Here is a 23,740-nt window from a genome sequence, read left to right on the forward strand (position 1 = left end):
GCAGCGGTGTAGTCTAGGTGTAAAAAGTGGCAGGGTGCAGCTTACATGACTAAACGAAGTGAATGAGGTAGTAATAATCAGTGCAACAACGTGAAGTAGCTTACATCGAGGAACCAAATAAATGAGGTAGCGAACAGTGGATGATAGGGATAAAGGTGAGGTAGGTGAAGCTTACCACCTGTACCGTATAAAAGTAGGGCTAAACTACTAATGAATTAATGAATCCAATATATGTGCAAACAAGTTACTGCTAATATCAGTCAAAATACAGGTAGCAGAATAATACTACAATAATAGGTATAGGTACAAAAGTTCAAAATACAGGTATAAACATAATACTGCAATAATAAGCAGACATTCTTTCATATATGAGGTAGCAATCTGTGCATTGCAAATGTTCAAAATTTAGGTAGAAATATAATACTGCAATACAAGGCCAACATTCTTTCACAAGAAGGTCTAAATACATAACTGAGCACAGTACTCGGTAGTTGAGCTTAGTCAAAGATGATAAGTTCTTAGTGTGTGATCAGGTAATGATGAAAATGACTAGTCCAGGATGGCCGCCCTGAGAGAGATTAGTCTAGTCTAACATGGCCGCCAAATAGGTGTAATAGTCCCAGTAGTCCTCTGTTTGTTGCTGTTGCTTAGATAGCAGAGAGGAGCAGTTTCCCTTCAATCATGCAGGCAGGGAGCATAGGGGAGGGGATTTCGTTTTCTGTTTGAGCAAGCAATGCTCAAGGCTAGCTGGGAGGAATTCTTATCTCGGTGTGGGGGAGTTACATTTGGTATGTAGCCTCGTAGTCATCTGGTGGGCAGTGGAGGCGATTTATAGCTCTTCTTTATGGCCCCCGCCATTTTAGTTGGTGGAGAGAGCAGGACCGCTTTGTCCGGAGAGATAAGATCTTGCAGGCATAAAATCTTGCATGCAAAGTACCCCTGTCGTAGACGGTTTTGCACATTCAATATAATTGTTTGCGTGCAAAAACCTTCATGAATCTCGAGTTCATCATGCCCATAAGTTACATCACTTTCGCTCACAGCAAGCGCCTCGCCGAGGACGCCCTTGTCGCCCAGGTTGCCTGTGCAGGCGCGACGATGGGGATGGTCTCACTTTTCTCACTATCTACATTGGAGGGGGGAGGGGGTGACGGGGTGCATCCGGCTGAGGGGCTCGCGCACTAAGTTCCGCGTTTTCCCCGAGAGTACCCAGGGTGTGGGGTCTCTCTCCCTTCTCCGCGCTTTTGCCTCCCCTCTACACAATTAGTTCCCCGGTCGCGGCTCCACGATACCACAAGGTATTGAGAGGGGGGGACGAAGGGCTTAGTTTGTGGAGTGGGGGGTGGACACAGAGCTCACCTTCCTCCGATGTCGCCGCGTTGTGCAGTTTCAGCCTGGGGCAAGAGTCAGGCATCGCACAGGACCGCCCGGAACCCTGCTTGAACAGGGCACCAGCGCTGCTTGCGGCGGTGATTGAATTTGAACTTTAGCGGTAGCTGCAGGCAGGCAGAAGTCAGGCGACCAGACACCAGGGGTCTCGGCTGTGCTTGCAGGCAGGCAGGAGCATTCCGCAGTGGTGTTCCCGCTATATGTTCGGCGCCAGCGATGGTCCCGGTCCGGCTCCACTATGGCTATCAGCGTGGCTGTGCACAGGTCGATCTCAGCGGGCTCCAGGCCACGGCATCCGTGCTGTCGTGTTCTACCTCTGGCCAGGGGGAGCCAGGAACCGAATAGGTAGGTGGGGATGGCTCGTCTTCTCTTCTCCTGCGAGGCTCCGCGCACCAGTGCATGCAGGCTCCCGGAACCTCAGCTGCTCAGTCCCGGCAGCGCGATGGGGGGGTCTGCCGTGTCCAGTCGCAGTGGTGATCCGCAGGGTAGGAGCCAGTGCAGGCAAGCTCCCTGAAAAACCTCATCCGCTCAGTCCAATATCAGACCGCTTGTGCTCCGGTGCAGTGGAGCGGGCGGGCGGTCGGGTCCGTTGTCATGGTCTCATCCCTTTGCAGTCCCAGCATAGCTACCAGCGTCTTCTGCCATGGAACGGCCGGGAGGAGGTGTCTCTCTCAACCCTCCGATTACACAGGGATTCTTCTGCTCCAGCGATGATCCGTGGGGAAGTGTAGGCTCAGCAGGCTCCCGGATTTTCAGCAGCACAGTCCCGCAGCGCGATGTGGGTGCCTGAAGGCGAGTGTTCAGTAGCCGATCTCTGGGCTTTGCATGTTCAAATCAGGTAAGCAGGCAGTCCGGGGCAATCCAGTTACTTTTGTTGCAATCCAGTTACTTTTATTATTATTTCCAGTTACTTTTAGTGCAGGCTGATGGGTGCTGACAGGGATAAAGCCCTAAATGGGATCCCGAGCACTGGGAGCTCTTAACGGGAGCTCCTACCAGGCGGCCATCTTGGGTTTTCACAGGTGGTTCCACACTGTGCTGCCCGGCTCATCAGGCGGGCAGGTGGCGAGAATGCGGCCTGCCCTTGGATCGCCCGTAAGATAACCCATCTTGATTACATATGTTGTATGTAATAAAATCCTGCAGCATTTTCTTTCCAACCAAACACTGTGTCCTGTGTATTATTCCATGTTTGTAGGGTATCCACGTGTGGGGCGGGGGGTCCTGTTGCCATGAGGGGACTATGCAGCTGCCCGAGGCCACCCGGTGGCCATCAAGAGGGCGGCACCTTAGTCGCCGGGGGGCTGCCCCCGCCCCCCTTTCCGTGCTGGTACTCCCTCCTCCCTTGGGTAGGAGGGGTCCAGCAAGGAACGGGCTGGCCCAGTGACGTGCTTCGGGGGGCGGCAGGCCGGGCGAGGGGTACTTAAGTCCCCCTCGCCATGTTCAGGCCTCTTTGCCGCCCCTCACCACGGACAGACGGTCGATTAGGACGCACTTCCCCTCCCTACCTCTTACCCGTGCGCCAATGGGGGGTGGGACTGCTTGAACTTTTTAACGTTTTCATTTTTCGTTGCAGGCGGAGTTACAGGGTGATCCGGAAGCAGAGAGGTGCGGCGTTGTACCTCAGCAGGCACATAGGGGTGCCAGAGCCTAACACCTGGACTTCATGGGAGGTCCGGGTACACGTGTCGGCACCTCAGTAGTCCTTCGGGCGGTTGTGGGCCTGTACAACCGGGGGTTGCCTAGTTGCGCTATCCCAGACCGACTCTGGATGTAATCAGTTCTACTTGTTTTGAAACAGAGATTAATATAGAGGGTGTTGGTGCACACGAAAGAAGAATATAAAAGGCGAGTGGTGTCACAGAGAAAGTCTTGCATTTTTAGCATTATTATGCGACAATCTTTTTTTTTCAGAGTTTCAGGTGAGGGGAAGAATGACCGAGTGCTGTGGTGGGTCATGTGCTTCGGGCAACGCCAGTGGACATTCTTTACCACACAAAATACAATAGTAGCAACACTACGCTTCCTGTCATGCAGAACATACCAACAAATACCAGCGCGCAGCTTCTTAAAATGATGGGGCCGATTTATAAGCTCCTTGCGTCACTTTTGCGTCACTTTTAACATGTTAAAAATGACGCAAAAGTGGTGCAAGGGGCTTGTAAATCTGCCCCGTTCCTGTAGATACAGCATCAACAGACCTGCTCCTTGCGCCTGTTTCAATTACATAACACATCATGATTTCAATTGTGTTCTAATGCGTTCATGGGCGCGTATCGAGAAAAACAACAGCAGGTTGGATATACGGGCATAAGCACAGATGAAAATTAGGCAGTAAACAATGGCATATGCATACAAATTATGCAGACCGTAACCACAACTTGTTACATGAATCCGTAATGTGTGTGAACTGTGTAACAGCGCAATGGTAGTGCAATGGCAGCAGTTAGCTTGTTGTAACGAGTCTGTCCACTAGGGGCCGCTCTACGAGCACATTTATTAAATGGCGCATTACAATGACTGAACGAAGAAGCCTGTGGAAGATCGTTCAGCTCAGACGTCATCTTTAAATAACCACTGCATGTCACACAGCTATATTATCTTTACCACTACTTATCCATAAAACATTTCTAATGACAGGTGAACTGGCACTTTCAAATGCAGACATTGCTTTTACTTCAGATCGCTTTAATACAAGCACTGCCTTGCACTAGCATGGTCCTCATTTTCAACATTTTGAATGTCATCCACCGACGGGTTCGATTGTGTAAATATGTTGTCTAATGCAGCTGAGCATAAAGCAGTGCGGTTTTCCTAATTTCCAGAATGATATTACATTTATATAACGCTCACATACTCACCCTGAGGCCCATATTTCTCATTGTTTCACGTAAGGCACCAAGACGTCTTGTCAATATATGGTGCATTCCTGTCCTCTGCCTGCGCTGGTGCACAATCAGCAGCCAAGCGCCAGTGCAGGCACCCTTGCACCATGGAGCAAAGGTGTCTGCGTTACAGGCAGATTTGTTTTTGTGCAGGAAAGGACATCGTCCTGCACAAAAACAATCCCTAGAGCCATATTCCTCTTTCTAAGTGTGCTGCACAATGCAGCATACTCAGAAAGAGGAAACAACGAGGAGAAATACAAAATATTTCTTCTTGTTCTGCCTCTGGTGGGAAGACATACAACTGTGATGCATTCCCAGATCTACTGGTGTTAGTAAATCTGGTAATGCCTCAGAATACATGAGTGGAAGCATGGGAGCACCCAGATTCCACCCATTTGATGCCCCCACCACGTAGAGTAATGCAAGGCAGTGACTTGCGTTGCACGTTACTGCAGAATAACCAAGGGCCAAGCACAAGTCTTATTTAGGATTTTTGTCGTCCTTGAGTAACCTAGGGGTCCATTAGGATGGCGGACGGATCGCCACCGCCATGCAGGCGGTGGCGATCCATCCGCCATCCTTGCCCGTCCGCCACCTTTCTTCCCCCCGCCATATTACAATGGCGGGGGGGACCGTGGCGGAGGGGAAGACTGTCCGCGGAAAAGGCCTGATATGGTGGCGGTGTCTATCAGACACCGCCAGCCATATTAGGATGGCCTGGGAGGAATGCCCAGAAGGCATACAGTTCCTGCTTTGGGGGGCCGTTGCGGGCCCCCAGGGTGAAGGGGGGGTGCACCCCCTGCGTTTCACAGCGCAACATGGCAGGCACCGCGCGGTGCCTGTCATGTTGTGCTGTGAAACGCACAATAAGCATTTTTCACATTGCGGCGGCCGGTGCTTTAAGCACCGTCCGCTGCAATGTTAAAAATGCGGGATGCACCCGCCACTGTGGAGGGTGCATCCTAATTGGGGGCACGATTCCTCCGCCCTTGTGGCGGACGGTACCTGCCCCCGACAGGATGGCGGACAATCCTAGTGGACCCCCTAGTGTGGTTAAAGGGCAATCCAAAACTTTTATAAATATGCTCCTGAGTGCTTAGGTCTTGGGTACAGTGGGGTGACGCTCCTCTGCCTTAGTGGATGAGGTGCCATTGGGTGTAACCCAAGACAGAAATTAGTTAACTGGGCACGGGTTTTGTTTTAGTTTAACTTGAATATTTTTATCACCAGTTCACTTTGTTGTATTTACCTTTAGGAACGCTTCCATGACTTCATGGTCGTAAGTAATAACTGGTTTTCATTAAGCATGAATTTGCATGCACACCGGATGATTTTGTACTTTTCCCTTTATCCATCGGTTTACTAATCACAGATTTTCCTTTGTGCGACTTATAGTTGTGCACACGGTTTACGCGATTGTTTATGATTCGGCTATATGCCTTTAATATCACCAGTCCATCCTTCGCAAGCACACAATAAGCAGATTTTAGAATGTGGGCGATTTGTTACTCACTGCAACATTTTGGTATTCTTTGGGTTTTTATAGTGAAACCAGTCACGTGTGGATATAATTACGGAGATTTGAGGCATATCACAGGAATAATTTACAACGCACCTTCATGTTATGACATTTGAATACCAAATGTATTAAGTTGAACATTTTCATTATGTTGTGATTACAAGCGCATATCATTGGTTTTATTCACAGATGGGTCTCCTGAAGAAGGGCACTTAGCTGCCTGAAATGCATCGGAAATATTTTGTGTTAACCAACATTTTTGGGAATATGAAAATTGAGATATCTGAGATAATCTATCAGATTTGAGAGAATAAAAAAGAAAGCAAATACATGCAATAAAAGCTTTACTTTTCAACCTAATCCTCTCCGGACTGATGCAATCACTTATTTCTAACAATGTATGCCTTCATAGGCTCGATGGCTGTGCACTGAGGGACATCCCCTAATGAGATGCATCTTGGTTTTATACATACACTTCAAAGGATTGGAGCACGCGACAAAAGTTTAATTTTGGAACAATCAGGCTGTGCGTGACATTATTAGTTTTTACCATCTATGTGGGAACATTGATCAATAATACATTTTAAAAAGTAATCACTGTCATAAGATGGCTCAAGACATTGCATGAATCCAATGCCAGCAATTACAAATAATAACTGCACCATTATTGTATGCGTCTTTCTCACTGCACTGCTATCTCCGTACGGAATCTATCATCTCTATAGCATATTATGGTTTCTGGGGGGTCCAACCACCTATATCTTTTTCATGATCGAGAGAGGGCAGTGCTCGGAATACCCACAGTGTACATTTATCTGGCCGTTTTGCAGTCTACAAAAATATACAGACAGTTCAGCAGATCTGTCATTGACCAGTGGGAAATTGTTTTCCACACGTTTGTACCGGCTTCGAGTCTGTAGCTGTAAGCTGTCCCAATGGACCTGTGTTCATTTCTCCATGCCTATTTTTACCGTCATTCCTCTGTAGAGATACCGATGACTCACTTCTCTTTTATGATGCATTCTGTATACTAAGTATACTCTAACTGTGCCCAATTTATTCTTCCTAGCACACAATAAAAAACATCAAACTCCATGAATGGCATCTCCCTTTAGAGCCTGTAACAACATTATGTTGAAAGATCGCAGTTTAGTAGCTTCATAGTTGAGTACTTATAGCACTTAACTGATCTTTCTCTACACAGCTTTCATGTGGCAAGGACTTTAGTGCCTGCTATCATTTCGAAGAGATGTGCTGCAATAGGAGAAAGGGAAAATTTCCTTCCTGGAAATATGTATGCAATAATACTCTCTTTTAAACAGAATGCAATGCATATATTATATTGTGGTCTAGTTGTTTAAACTACTTTAAAACAAATCTCTGACAAAGTCAACAATTTTGAACACGCATGCATAGACGCACTGCCTGATTTGTAGGCACCAACAAGCGAATTTCCTTTATGATGCTATCCCTTTTTGGCGACAACTGCACTGGCGTAATTTACTCTTCATTTAGTGCTTTATAGATAAATCAAAAGACTGCTTTGCCACTCAAATGTAAAGGTGTCCCACAAGTCTAGGCTCTACCCTGGACAGGGTGTAGTGCATGTGAAAGGTAGGACATGTACTAAGGTGTGTGCCATGTCCTGACAGTGAAATAATCACCATTTCGTTTTCCCTGTTGAAAGGCCATCTTGCCCATTAGAATAGAATAGGAAGGCTGTGTAACATGTTTTCCAGCCTATCTTCCTAAAGGCTTAAGATGGAAAGGTGACGTTTAGTATGCCTTAACTCACCCTGCAATAACACATATTTTATGAAAATGTTGTGTGCATTTTTTGTTTGTAAGCCACTCTTTTAAAAGTGGCTGAGTTTTTGTGCTTCAAACATTTCTGTGTGTCTCTGCCTGGTTGTGTATTGACTGGCTGGATTTGAAAGCGATAGGATCTGGGGAATGTCTTGACTCAGGGGAGGAGGTGAAACAGCACAGGCTGACCTGCATCTGGAGAAGCCCCTAGAGGTGAAGAGGCCTGGGCTGGTGCTATAAAACAATTGCCCCATCTCCTACTGAGTGATTGCGAATCCAGACCCCCACTAATCAAAGGAAGAAGGTGTTACTGGTAGGGAGGCACACAAAACTGGTTGAGCAGGGGTCATTGCCCCCTGTAACACAAAGACTTCAAAGCCATTGAGGGGTTTAACTATGCAAGCTGAAACCCCTGAACTTTGGAGAATGGCTTGATCAAGTGTGAACAAGACTGGAGCTACTTTGTGGTCAAGAGTACCTTTGCCAAGGAAGAAACAACTGAAGGGACTTTTGGATAGGACTGTTCTTGCTGTGTGATCTGGGGCTGGCCTGCAGTTTGCTGTTTCAACCAAGGAATGGCTAAAGGGATTTTGCTGTGTGCTGTATCTCCCTGCTTGAAGGACTTTGCGGTGTGCTATGTCCTGAATTAACTGTCCCCAAGGGCCTGAGGTGAGCTGGTTCCCTGTTAGGAAACACAGGAACACAAAAGTTTCCAGAGAGACTCTCAGAGACGCTGTATGCATGTGCTCTGTCTAGCCTGAGACCTTCGTAAGATGGGCCCTGTGATCTTAGGCACGTGGAGTTCCAACCGAGACTCAGCGATGCAGTGTGCATGTGCTTGTTGCAGCCTGAGTCCCTTGAGAGGATCGTCCTGTGAATGTGTGCACCGTGAAGCCAAGTATGTCTCAGCGACACAGTGTGCGTGTGCTTGGTGCTGCCTGAGACTTTCGCATTGATTGGCCCATGATCGTGGACACCAGAAGGGTAAGTGTGTCTCAGTGACGCTGTATGCATGTGCTGTTTGCAGCCTGAGACTTTCGCCAGAGGTGCCCTATGATCAGGGGCACCTGTAGATCAAGCGTGTGTCGAGCCACGCTGTGTGCATGTGCTTTCTACAGCCTGAGACCTGCGCAAGTTGTGCCCTGTGATCGGGGGCGCCAGAAGATAAAGTGTGTCTCCGTGACGTGGAATCTGTGTGCTTTCTACCGCCGGAGGCCTGCACAAGTTGTGCCCTGTGATCGTGGGCACCAGAAGTTCAAGTGTGTCTCAGCGACACTGCATGCGTGTGTCGTGTGTAGCCTGAGGCCCTCGTGAGATGTCTGGTTATCGTGCACCCTGAGTCCAATGAGTCTCATGGACTCTGAGTGCAGGTATAGTGTGCAGCCTGAGATCTTCCCATTGCTCGGAAATTCAGAGAGATTGCATCGAAGGCCCAAGTCACTGGACGAAGAGAGGAGAGTAGGTTGGCGCCCCCCAGGTAACGTGTGTCGACTCACAGGGTGGGACACAGGCTCGGATGGAGATGCTCTCGGCCTCTTTCTCTGTCCTGCAGCACAAGCCTCTGCTTCTGCTCAGATCGCGGCCCGTGTGCCAAGGGAGTGGCAGCACTGGGGCTGGAGTGCGAAGCTTCATTTACTGTGTTATATCTTCCCGAGTTGGGGGGTCAATTGTGGCCAGAGACTAACCGCAAGCCAGCACGAGTGGCGGCAAGACGGCCGGTGGCACCGTGAATGGTGCTGGAGTAAAATACATATTGCTTTATTCCTGCAGAACGGAGTATCTGAAGAATGTATGACGTATTGCCTAATTTCTGCACAACGTATTGCCCATTGCATTAGTTTTGCATCACAAACTGCCTGATAGGTGTGCTACACATTGCACTGGGTTTGCATAATGAACTGCCTGATAGATGTGTTACGCCTTAGTCCTGCATCACAAAGTGCCGGATTGTCGTATTACACATTGTGTTAGTATTGCATACCGAACTGCCTGATATATGTGTTCCCTATTGCATCAGTTTCACATAACAAAATGCCTAATAACCTTATTACATGTTGCATTGCTTTTTTCCTAACAGAGTATTTGAAGGGGACTACACTTATTGCATTACGGGGGCATAACAGTTTACAACGTTGTTGCATTACGCTCTGCATTACAGTACAAATCGCCACATAGCCATATTATGATCTGTATTATTCTTATGCTGTGAAATACCTGATTGTTGCATAAAAAAACTGCATATTATGACATTGGGATTACATAGGATTGTTTAATTTAGCTCAATAGTAATAGGCCTGGGGAAGCTTTACTCCGCCGCATATGTTGGTTTAGTATTGTGTGGTCGCATCATATATCTTCTTATAAACATATACTTAGTTTTTTTATGACACTCGTGTGGAGTCTATTTGTGGTGTTATCATTGGGTTGCTGTGAGTGTGATTGCAAATACTTTACACAGTGGTCTTGAAGATAAGCCTGGCTGCTCATGTCAAGCTACCAAGTGGGTGGAGTGGGGGCTATCTCTAGAGGTGACCTGTCTTTCCATAACGTTGGGGCTCATGAGTCCCTGTTTGGCCTACGGTACCTACCTCAGTCAACCACCAGTAATCCGGGGGTTTTAACAATTTATGAGCAGTAAAACCATAATTTGGTTCTAATGTCATGCAATACAAAAAGAGGAAGGAAGGACTGTTGAACATTGCCAAACATTCACCTCCAGTTATGGATCTGGGTTTAATCCATCGTTAATTTGCTCACCACTCCATTCCAGTTTGGATCCAGCCATATGCAAATTAGCCCAACAGTCCAGCCCAAACTAATTGTCTAGGTCCTCCCTGGATGGAAAACAAGCATCGTGGGACCGGTTTCAGGGTGTCACCCCTCATCAGCGAGGCTAGCTTGGAACTGGTGGCATAGCGAGCACCATGGTCATTTCAATTGAAAATGTGTGATCTGTAATGGTAGTGCACTACCACACAATTCATATTATGCCACTCCACTCCACTCTATGCCATGCCACACCAGTCTATGACACTCCACTCTATGCCCCTCAACTCTGAGACACTGTGACATGCCTCACCACACCACGCACTCTACAACACAACATGAAACTCTACTCTACACCCCTCACTCCACACTACTTACCCCACTCCACTAAAATCCCACTCCAATCCAATCTATCCCACTCTACTCCACTCCAATGTACCCCAACCTACCTCAATGTCCTCCACTCTATCCTACCTCACTCCACTCCACCAAGTCTACCCCACTCCACTCCAATCTACCCCAATCTAATCTGCCACAGCCCAATTAGCCAACCCCACTCCACCCTTCCACAATCTACCCCACCCCATTTCAATCAACCTCACTTCAATATCCCCCACTCTAACCCAGTCTAATCCACTCCACACCAATATAGCCCAATCCACTCCACGATGATCTAATCTACCCAACTCCACCCCACTTCACTCAAGCCCATTCTACCCACTCCACTCCAATCTACACCACTCCAGTCCACTCCAATCTACTATTCTCCACCCCAATCTATCCTACTGCGCTAAATCTAATCCAATCAACCCCACCCCATTCCAATCTACACACTCTAGCCCCCTCCAATGTACTCTACTCCAACCAATCTACTGCACTCCACTCAAATCTACCCCACTCCTGCTCTAATCTACCTCAGTCTACCCCAATCCACTCCAAACCACTCCACTCCAATCTACCCCACTCCAATCTACCCAACACACCCCACTCCAGAGTACCACAATCTAACTCACTCCACTGCAATCTATCCAGCTGTACTCCAATCTACCACACTCCCCTCTACTCAACCCTACTCCAATCTACCCCAGTCTAATTTATCTCACTCCATGTTAATTTACCCCCACTCCACCTCAAACTCCCCTGCAGTCTATCCAACTCATCTCCACTCCAATCTACCTCACTCCACCACAATCTACCCCACTCTACTCCATCTACCACACTCAAATCCACCCAATCTAGCCTACTCCACTCTAGTCCACCCCACTCCACTCTATCACACTCCATTTCAGAAAACCAAAATCTGCCCCACCCCATTTCATCCAATCCACCCCACTTCAGTCTACCACATTTCACTCAAGTCAACTCCACTCCACTTCAGTCTAACAGATCCACAACAGATCACTTGACATTCAGGAAACAGCTAAAAACTTGGTTATTCCAGAACCTGCAGTAAATACTCTAGGTTTGTTTTTCCATTGCTGCGTAAGCGCTGGGATGCCTACGGATAGCCATGCGCTCAACAAGAATGTAGATTTTCCTAGTTATTATGACGGAAAGTCTTAATTTTATTAAAGACACGGAGGTGAGTATTATGCTTTCTTATCTTGCAATTTAATTAACAGCAGCCAAGATAAGTGTAAAACTACAGTTCCCAGAGGGCCAGGCGACAACTGGGCCATGGGGACGAGAAAAAACGAGATAACAGTAACCAATCAGAGCACACCTAATAGATAAGAGCACACACTGACTGCGCAGCTTCCTCTTTTCGCTGAGAGACAGTCAGATAACAATAGAGAATAAAGGAAAAATAGCCATAACCAGAAAGAACGCCAAAGTCCAGGAGCAGAAGTCCTTAAACAGAGGAATCCATCGCCAAAGTCCAGGAAAAGGATCCGAAGGGGATGGAAGAACCAGAGGAGACATCCAAGCAGGAGATGAACGGAACCGCTGGAGAGAAGATCTTCTATGAAGCAGGTGGCAATGCCGGATTCGCTGTAGGGAGGGAGAACACATGTTAGTAGTGTAGCGGCGGGATAATACTCGCCTCCGTGTCTTTAATAAAATTAAGACTTTCCGTCATAATAACTAGGAAAATCTACATTTTATGGCAAGACCGGAGGCTCCTATTATGCTTGTTCAAAGCAAATTAATAACATCAGAAGCAACAGAATGAATAGGCTTACAATAAAACATGCGGAAAATACTGTCATTGGACCAATCTGCTGATCTCAGTATGTCCTCTAAACGGGAGCCAGACCAAAAGGCTTTAGAAGCCATGGCTCCCCGAGCCGAATGTGCTCCGAAAACAGAGACATCAATACCGGCAAGGGACATAACCCAGCGAACCCACCTGGCCAGGGTAGGGGAGGAAACAGGAAGGTGAGGTTTACGAAAGGAAATGAGAAGTTGGGAACAAGAGGGTGTTCTGAGATCAGCGGTCTTTTGTTCATACATTTTCAAACACTGTCCCACACAAAGTTGGGGTTGATCGGGAAAATAGGGATAAAAAACAGAGTCTAAGTTAGTCTTTGTGCGTCTGCGAATCTGGAACAGGACACCTGTAGGGGAAAAATGGCGAGAAGAAACATCCAAGGCTCGGACATCAGAAACTCTTTTGATAGAAACCAAGCAAAGCAACATTGTAAGTTTGGCTGATAACATTTTGAGAGACAAAGCAGAATTAGAGGGCCAATTCAAGAACAATTTAAGTACAACAGAAACATCCCACAAAAAAGTATACTTAGCCAACGGTGGTTTGGAGCATCGAACGCCCTTGAGGAGGCGACAAATCAGAGGATGAGCCCCAACGGGCTTGTCATCAATGTGGGTATGATGAAGGGAGATAGCAGAGCGATAAAGGTTAATGGTCCGATAGGCCTTCCCAGAACTGGCCTGAGAAGCCAAGAAGTTGATAACAGAACTTAAAGAGGTTGAAAAGGGATCGAGAGACCTTTCCAGACACCAGCTTGCCCAAAGAGACCAGGCGGATTTGTAGGCTTTTGAAGTGCCCGGGGCCCAGGCCTGGTTGATAAAGTGAGCAGCCTCTTGTGAAATGAGGATGTTAGAAGGGGGAGGCCGGAAACTTTCCAGGCCGACAGAGTGAGGGAGTGGTCCAGGATCAAGCTGTGACGCTCCCCGAGAGGGTTGAGAAGAAGATCGTCGAAGGATGGCAGAAGTACAGGAAAATCCATCGCCATCTCCAGAAGAACAGAGAACCAAATTTGGGCTTGCCAGAAAGGAACCACCAGTACCAGCGAGGATTCCTGGCGACGAATCTGCGCCAGCACTCTGTTGATCATGAGGAAAGGAGGAAAGGCATAATGGAGTTGACGAGACCAAACTTGGAGGAAAGCATCCGTGGCAAGAGCCAAGGGGTCTGGTCTCCAGCTGTAAAACTGGGGCAATTGAGAATTGAGGCGAGAAGCAAAGAGATCGATAGAAAAGGGACCCCATAAAGTTGAAAGAGAAAGGAAGACGGAGGGACAAAGCCTCCAGTCGCTGGAGTCGCGCAGGAACCGCGAGTGCCAATCGGCCACTGAATTGAGGTTGCCCGGAAGGTACTCCGCTGTCAAGGAGAGATGATGGGCTAGACAATATTCCCACAGACTTCTGGCTAAGTCCGCCAGGGGTTTGGACTTTGTGCCGCCGAGATGATTTATGTAACGAACCGCAGAAACATTGTCCATGCGTAAGAGTATGGAACAGCGGATCCTGTCTTTGGAAAGACTTTTGATTGCAAAGGAGCCAGCAAGCATCTCTAAACAATTTATGTGCAGTCTGGACTCCTCTCTTGACCATGCTCCTCCAGTCGAGATTGGACCACATCGGGCGCCCCAACCCGATAGACTGGCATCGGATTCCAACACAAGATCTGGGGATGTGGCGAAGATAGTGCGCCCGTTCCACGCATCTAAATGGTCTATCCACCATTGCAATTCTGTGCGGGACTCTTGGTCTAGAGCGATGATGTCTGAGTAAGCGAGGCCTTGGCGAAGGTGTCTGATCTTCAAGCGCTGAAGGGCCCGGTAGTGCAGAGGGCCCGGAAATATCGCCTGAATAGAAGAAGAAAGAAGACCGACAATCCGGGCCAGAGATCTGAGAGAGATGACAGAAAGATGTAGCACCGAGGCGATTTCCGCTTTGATTTTGGAAATTTTGGAAAGGGGGAGGCGTAAAGACGCTGCCACCGAATCCACTAGGAAGCCCAGAAATTCCATGTTCTGAGAGGGGACCAGAGAGGATTTCTCGAGGTTTACCAGAAAACCTAAGTCCAAAAGGAGCCTCTGAGTGGTCTGAAGATCTGAAAGAAGACACTGCTTGTCCGAATTCAGGAGAAGGATATCGTCCAAGTAGATTATGAGACGGATACCAAGAGAGCGAAGAAAAGCGACCACTGGCTTCAGCAGTTTCGTGAAGCACCATGGTGCCGAGGAGAGACCAAAAGGGAGAGATGTGAAACAGTAGGTCATACCTGACCACTGGAATTGGAGAAACTTCCAGTGAGACTGGTGGAGTGGAACTGTGAGATAGGCGTCTTGGAGATCCAAACGAACCATCCAATCGTGGGGGCGAAGGGTGTCCCTCAGATGAAGGATCGTCTCCATTTTGAAATGACGATACACCACAAAGTGGTTGAACCATTTCAGGTTTATGACAGTGCGTAATTTCTTGTTCTTCTTTTGAACCAGAAAAATGGAGCTTAAAAAGCCTGTAGAGTCGTGAGGAAAAATTTGAATGGCTTGTTTTTGTAAGAGAGAGTCTATCTCGGTAGAAATGAGATTTGCCATGTGCAGAGAGAACACGGGAGGCGGAGGGGAAAAGGTCTGGACAGGAGGAGAGTAAAACTCTATAAGATAGCCTTGAACCGTGGAAAGGACCCACGGGTCTGCACTTATGGATTGCCATTTTGGCAGAAACAGTTTCAATCGACCCCCTACAGGAGGGAAAGAAGACAGGCTTACCTTGTTGATTGGAGTTGGAGTTGCGATAACCTTGACGCCCTCGGCCGCGGAAACCACGGCCTCGTTGTGGGTAAAAGCGCGGCTTGTATTCTTGGGTGTTGTCGTAAGAAGTCTAGGAGCCTTGATTGTAGGGACGGCCGGAAGAGCGTGCCCCTGCCTCGTCCGGCCCGGCCAAAAACCCGAGGAGCAAAAGTCTTTTTGATAGATTGCTGAGCCTTGTCAAGGGAAGCGAAGGTAGAGACAAACCGGCTGATGTCGCGCACCAAATTCTCCCCAAAGAGAAGACCATTCGCCTTTGAGCCGGGGTCCATAGGAGCAAGGTTGGCCAGTTTGGGATCCAATTTGATCAAAAGGCCCTTACGTCTTTCGTGGGTAATGGCAGCATTGGCGTTGCCCAGAAGGCAAAAAGCACGTTGAACCCACATGGAAATGTCTTCGGCTGAAAGATCCGAACCATCAAGACGGGCAGACTCTGCCATGTCGAAAATACGGGCTAAGGGACCCACAATGTCCAATAACTTGTCTTGACATGTGGACCATGCCTTGTCTACCCCACGACGAGGGTCCTTGCCAAATTTAGAGAAGAAGGTAAGGAGAGGTTGATCGATGGTAGGGACGAGGGTGATCTTATCTGGAAGGGCGGGTTTAGGACACTCAGACTTCAACCTGGAACGCACAGTCGCCTCAAGAGGGAGACGAAGGCGGGCGGAAATATATTCTCCAACATGGTGAGAGGGAAGCCATTCAGTCAAATTTGGATGACGAATGGAGGACGGGTCAAACATAGGGAGACCCTCCGAGTCAAAAACAGGTTCGAAGTTAAAAGAGTCACATTTGGGAAGTTTCGGGGGGGGGGGGGTCAGTGACGTCAAAGATATCAAATAGGTCGTCAGCATCAGGCATATCATCATCTGTGTCCAAGATGGTGGAAATCATTAATTTCTTTGTAGGGGACTCTGTGTGCTTAGATTTTTGCTTCTTTTTGCCTTCGGAACCGACAAACCCCTCCTTAGTAGGAGGCCTGTGAGGCACTGAGTCCTCGTCCATAAGCGAGTGAGACTCGCTAACCATAGCTGACTTTTTTGACTTATGCACAGAAGCAGAGTGTTCCACCTTGCGTTTTCTGCTATCCCCCGCAGAATGGGCCAAAACCTTGGACAACATGCTGACCATGGAATTTTCCATATTTTTTGATAGTCTTTTCATAGAGACTTCCATTGCCTGTTCAACTGAAGTGTTGATAAACCTGTGAAGGTCCTGCTTGAGAGACCCATTATCCAAAGAAGAGGAGTTTTCCTCAGAAGAGCTCTCGTGTTCCATGTCAGCCAGTAGGGTAGAGAAAGGTTGATGACTGAGAAAGAGCAGGGGGCGTGAACAGGGGAAGGGCAGGGGCGGGTTGAACTGAGCGAGGAAACCGGGCTGGAGGCAGTCAGTCAGCCGGCTCTGTGAGAGCGAGTGAAAGTGAGGAAGCAACGTGGAAAGCGGGAAGAATGAAAAACGGGCTCCGGCGCCGGTGAGGCAGGCGAGTTGCAGGCGGTGAGAACGTTCGCGAACAAGCGCGAAGACCGCGGTGCGGGAGAGACCACTGTAGGGGCGGGGACGGGGGAAACAAGCGTGAGGCAAGCGGGACAACTTTGAATGAAAGGAAGCGCACAAAGCGCTAGCAAAGCAACGCAACAGCGCGTGAACACAGGAGCATAAATATTAAGCTGTAAACATAAATATGCATAAATTAACATGAAACATAGCGAGCATAGATAAGAGAACACTAATCTGACTGCGAGCAGCAAGAAAAGAGGAAGCTGCGCAGTCAGTGTGTGCTCTTATCTATTAGGTGTGCTCTGATTGGTTACTGTTATCTCGTTTTTTCTCGTCCCCATGGCCCAGTTGTCGCCTGGCCCTCTGGGAACTGTAGTTTTACACTTATCTTGGCTGCTGTTAATTAAATTGCAAGATAAGAAAGCATAATAGGAGCCTCCGGTCTTGCCATAAAATTAATTATTAATAATAATAATAATAATACCTCACTCCACACTAATCTACCCCACTACATCCCTCTCCAATATACTCCACCTCAATTTACCCCACCCCAATCTACTACACTCCAAGCTGCTCCACTCTACTCTATCCCACAGCTCCCCACTGCAACCAACCCACTGCAATGTACCCCACTCTACCCCAATCCAATCCAACCCATTCCACTCCAATCTACCGCAATGCACTCCAATCTACCCCACTCTAATCTACCACACTCCAACCCACCCAATCTAGCCCACTCCACTCTAGTCCACCCCACTCCACTCTATCACACTCCACATTAGAATACCAAAATCTGTCCCACTCCAGTTCATCCAATCTACCCCACTTCAGTCTACCAAATTTCACTCAAATCAACTCCACTCCACTTCAGTCTAACTCACTCCACACTAATCCACCCCACTTCATCCCTCCCCAATATACCCCACCCCAATTTACCCCACCCCAATCTACTACACTCCGAGCTTCTCCACTCTACTCTATCCCACTGTACCCCAATCTACCCCACTGCAACCAACCCACTGCAATCTACCCCACTCTACCCCAATCCAATCCAACCCATCCCACTCCAATTTATCCCAATGCACTCTAATCTACCCAACTCCGATCTACCCCACTCTAATCTACCCCACTCCATTCAAATCTACCTTACTCTAATCCACCCAATCTACTCCATTCCACTCCACCCTAATCTACCCCACGCTCCAATCTCAACTCCACTCCAATCTATCCAACTCCTCCCAACTTAACTCTCCCCAATCTACCCCACCCCAATCCACCCAAACTAACCTACACTCTATTGTACTCTACCCTATCTACCCCACTCCACTTCACAACAATCTACCACATGCCACCCAAATCCATCCACTCCAGTCTAGAGTAGCCTCCCCCCAATCCACCCCACTCCAAACCACCTTCTCCACTTCACCGCAAACTACCATACCTCAATCTATCCCATTCAATCCACCCCACTGCAATATACCCCACTCCAATCTACCCAAATCTACTTCATTCCAATCTACTCCAAACCAATCTCACCAACTCCACCCCACTTCACCCTTCCCCACAATATCCCACCTCAATCTACCCCACTCCAATCTACCCACTCGAATTTACCCCACTACATTCCAATCTGGCCAACTCACTCTATCCAACTCCACTCCAGTCTATCGCAATCTACCCCACTCAAAAGGAATCCACTCCTATCTATCTATCTATCTATCTATCTATCTATCTATCTATCTATCTATCTATCTATCTATCTATCTCCAATCTACCAGACTCTACTCCAATCTATCCCACTTCAGCCAATTCTACCCAGCCACAATCTAACCCAGCTATCCCACTCCCATCTATCCAACTCCACTTTACCCCACTCCACCTTAATCTGCCCCACCCCATTTCATCCAATCCACCCCACTTCAGTCTACCACATTTCACTCTAGTCAACTCCACTCCACTTCAGTCTAACAGATCCACAACAGATCACTTGACATTCAGGAAACAGCTAAAAACTTGGTTATTCCAGAACCTGCAGTAAACACTCTAGGTTTGTTTTTCCATTGCTGCGTAAGCGCTGGGATGCCTACGGATAGCGATGCGCTCAACAAGAATTAATTATTAATAATAATAATAATAATACCTCACTCCACACTAATCTACCCCACTACATCCCTCTCCAATATACTCCACCTCAATTTACCCCACCCCAATCTACTACACTCCAAGCTGCTCCACTCTACTCTATCCCACTGCTCCCCACTGCAACCAACCCACTGCAATGTACCCCACTCTACCCCAATCCAATCCAACCCATTCCACTCCAATCTACCGCAATGCACTCCAATCTACCCCACTCTAATCTACCACACTCCAACCCACCCAATCTAGCCCACTCCACTCTAGTCCACCCCACTCCACTCTATCACACTCCACATTAGAATACCAAAATCTGTCCCACTCCAGTTCATCCAATCTACCCCACTTCAGTCTACCAAATTTCACTCAAATCAACTCCACTCCACTTCAGTCTAACTCACTCCACACTAATCCACCCCACTTCATCCCTCCCCAATATACCCCACCCCAATTTACCCCACCCCAATCTACTACACTCCGAGCTTCTCCACTCTACTCTATCCCACTGTACCCCAATCTACCCCACTGCAACCAACCCACTGCAATCTACCCCACTCTACCCCAATCCAATCCAACCCATCCCACTCCAATTTATCCCAATGCACTCTAATCTACCCAACTCCGATCTACCCCACTCTAATCTACCCCACTCCATTCAAATCTACCTTACTCTAATCCACCCAATCTACTCCATTCCACTCCACCCTAATCTACCCCACGCTCCAATCTCAACTCCGCTCCAATCTATCCAACTCCTCCCCACTTCACTCTCCCCAATCTACCCCACCCCAATCCACCCAAACTAACCTACACTCTATTGTACTCTACCCTATCTACCCCACTCCACTTCACAACAATCTACCACATGCCACCCAAATCCATCCACTCCAGTCTAGAGTAGCCTCCCCCCAATCCACCCCACTCCAAACCACCTTCTCCACTTCACCGCAAACTACCATACCTCAATCTATCCCATTCAATCCGCCCCACTGCAATATACCCCACTCCAATCTACCCAAATCTACTTCATTCCAATCTACTCCAAACCAATCTCACCAACTCCACCCCACTTCACCCTTCCCCACAATATCCCACCCCAATCTACCCCACTCCAATCTACCCACTCGAATTTACCCCACTACATTCCAATCTGGCCAACTCACTCTATCCAACTCCACTCCAGTCTATCGCAATCTACCCCACTCAAAAGGAATCCACTCCTATCTATCTATCTATCTCCAATCTACCAGACTCTACTCCAATCTATCCCACTTCAGTCAATTCTACCCAGCCACAATCTAACCCAGCTATCCCACTCCAATCTATCCAACTCCACTTTACCCCACTCCACCTTAATCTACCCCTCTACACTCCTATCTATCTCACTCCACTCCAATCTATCCCACTCCACTCCAATCTACACCAATCCTCTGCAGTCCACTCTTTCCCAAGCGACCCCACTCCATTCTACTCCAATATATCTGACCCCACTCTATCCCGCTCTACCCCAATGTAATCTACCCCACTTCCTCATTCCAATCTACTCCGATCCAATGTATCCCACTCTACCCACCCTCTACCCCAATGTATCCCAATCTACCCCACTCCACCCCAATCTACCCCACTCCAATCCACTCTACCTTAATCTACCACACCCCAAACTACCATGATATACCGGCACTCCATTCCATTCTACCCTACTATAATCCACCCATTCTATCCATTTCCAATGCATCCCATGCCACTCCACTCCAATCTACCCAACTCCGCTTCAGTCTACTCGACTCAACTCCAAATTACCCCAATCCTCTAAACTCTGCTCCACTGTTCCACAATCTACCTCACTCCACTCCAATGTACCCCAATATATACACCTCCACTCTATTACATCCTATCCCAATCCAATCTACCCCAATCTACTCCACCCCTATCCACTCCACCTCAATCTACTCCACCCCAATCTATCCCACGCCACCCCAATCTATCCCACTGCACCGGAATCTATTTCACTCCAATCAACCTACATCTACCCCCACTCCACCCCACCCCAATCTACCCCACTCCACCCCACTCTACCCCTACTCCACTCTATGCCAATGGACAACTCTCCACTACCCCAATCTATCCCATTCCACTCAATCTACTCCACTCCAATCTATCCTACTCCACTCCATGCCATGCTAAACAACAGCCACACTGGTGTACATAATGATTAAAACGGTATACACCCATTACAACGCATTTTTTACAACGCACTACCATTACAACTGAACTTTTACAACGCAAATACTATTACAACGCATTTATTTACAACGCATGTTTTTACAACGCAGGTACTTTTACAACGCATACCATTACAACGTAAGTATTGGTAAGTATATAATTATATTTAAAATGTTATATGTTAGGTTTTTTTTAAAGGGGTATTTTTAGGGTTCAGGGTCAGTTTTGGGTAAAAGGGTATTTTTAGGGTTCAGGGTCAGTTTTGGGTTTTTGGGTAAAGGGGTATTTTTAGGGTTCAGGGTCAGTTTTGGGTTTTTGGGTAAAAGGGTATTTTTAGGGTTCAGGGTCAGTTTTGGGTTTTTGGGTAAAGGGGTATTTTTAGGGTTCAGGGTCAGTTTTGGGTTTTTGGGTAAAGGGGTATTTTTAGGGTTCAGGGTCAGTTTTCAGTTTTTGGGTAAAGGGGTATTTTTAGGGTTTAGGGTCAGTTTTCAGTTTTTGGGTAAAGGGGTATTTTTAGGGTTCAGGGTCAGTTTTCAGTTTTTGGGTAAAGGGGTATTTTTAGGGTTTAGGGTCAGTTTTCAGTTTTTGGGTAAAGGGGTATTTTTAGGGTTCAGGGTCAGTTTTCAGTTTTTGGGTAAAGGGGTATTTTTAGGGTTCAGGGTCAGTTTTCAGTTTTTGGGTAAAGGGGTATTTTTAGGGTTTAGGGTGAGTTTTCAGTTTTTGGGTAAAGGGGTATTTTTTGGGTTCAGGGTCAGTTTTGGGTTTTTGGGTAAAAGGGTATTTTTAGGGTTCAGGGTCAGTTTTGGGTTTTTGGGTAAAGGGGTATTTTTAGGGTTCAGGGTCAGTTTTGGGAATTTTAGATAAAGGGGTACAAGAAAAAAATAAAATAAAAATAAATATAAATTAAATTAATTAAATAAAATTAAATTAAATTAAATTAAATACAATTACATTAAATAAAAATAATTTTAAATAATATACAATTAAAAAAAATATATATACTTACCAATACTTACGTTGTAATGGTATGCGTTGTAAAGGTACCTGCGTTGTAAAAAAATGCGTTGTAAATACATGCGTTGTAATAGTATTTGCGTTGTAAAAGTCCAGTTGTAACGGTATGCGTTGTAAAAGTATGCGTTTTAACGTCATACATCCGATTAAAACAGAGGTGGAGGCCTTGCTTTAATCCACTGTTGTGAGATTAATAAATATTGCTTGGAGATTACCACTACAGACTGCAAGGCTTTTCTTTTTAAACTGACAGTACACTAACAAGAAACATTCACTGAAATACCTATCTATAGACCACCTGGCCCTAAAAAAAAATCCTAGCCAGTATTCATTCATTACTAGACTATAGCCTTCAAACCAATTATTTCTCACTTTTGGGAGATGTCAGCTATCACCTAGATTCATCCACAGATAAAGATACGCTAAATCTTCTAAATATGACATCTGAAATAGGTCTCAAACAACTGATCAATGACCCAATGCATCTTGCTGGTCATATTTTAGACGGCCTCTTTTCCAACAATCCTGACATTTCTAATCCTAGAACACTCCCTTTGGTTTGGTCAGACCATCGAGCGATACTCTTTGATTACACGCTACGTTCATCTTGTCAGACTTCAATTAAACTCGCATCTAAAGTATTCAGTAGGCTTTGGCAGAAAATAGACCCAGAGGTTTTAATGTCTCATTTTCTACAGAGCCCACCAGATAGTGGCATGGACGCTAACGCCTCCGCCAAGAATTATACTATATGGCTCGAATCTACTTTTGCAAAAATGGCTCCCATCATTTCTGTCAACAAGCATAGAAGGGCCATTTTGGCTCGTGGTTTACTGAAGCATTGACACTCGAAAAGCAAGCCTGCAGGAGGCAAGAGAGAAGTTGATGAACCTGAAAAACATAGATATAAAATAGCTCTTGCAAATTACAAAAAAATGGTTATCAATGAAAAAACCTTTATTATACACAACAACTTGAAAAAGCTAGTAATTCTAATAAAGAATTGTTAGACCTGGCATCTTTGCCGTGGTTTACCCCTATCTTTTTGCCTCTACCTCCTGTATTTTTGATGCTGTGCTGGATTTCGTTTTTGCTGGTTTAGATGCTTTGGTCACTCTGACACTGCTGATCAGTGCCAGAGTGTAAGTGCTCCCTATGTAAAGTATTATTCTGATTGGATAAACCTGTTTGGCATATTTGTATCACCATGAAGTCCCTAGTAACGTGCACTGGGTGTGCCAGGGCTGGTGATGACAAATGCTACTAGTGGGCCTGCAGCACTGATTGTGCCACCCACAGGAGTAGCCCTAAAATGATGTCTCAGGCCTGACACTGCAGTGCCTGTGTGCAGTTTAGAAACTGCCATGTCCTCCTGGCCAGGCCTAACCCTTCCCTTTTTGTGCGCATCAGTCACCCCTATGGAAGGCCCAAGGTACCCCCCTGGGCAGGGTGCAGTGTATGTAAAAGGTAGAGCATGTACTAGTGCAGGTAACATGCTC

The 23,740-nt window shown here is 47.0% G+C and overlaps 1 pseudogene; it reads right to left on the minus strand.

Moving 5' to 3' along the window:
* Positions 1-16,649, minus strand: part of LOC144820355 (uncharacterized) — a 56,916-nt pseudogene extending 40,267 nt beyond the window's left edge.
* Positions 16,650-23,740: the final 7,091 nt, after the last annotated feature.

Source organism: Lissotriton helveticus, chromosome 2_1 (assembly GCF_964261635.1).
Source record: "Lissotriton helveticus chromosome 2_1, aLisHel1.1, whole genome shotgun sequence".
Classification (NCBI taxonomy): Eukaryota; Metazoa; Chordata; class Amphibia; order Caudata; family Salamandridae; genus Lissotriton; species Lissotriton helveticus.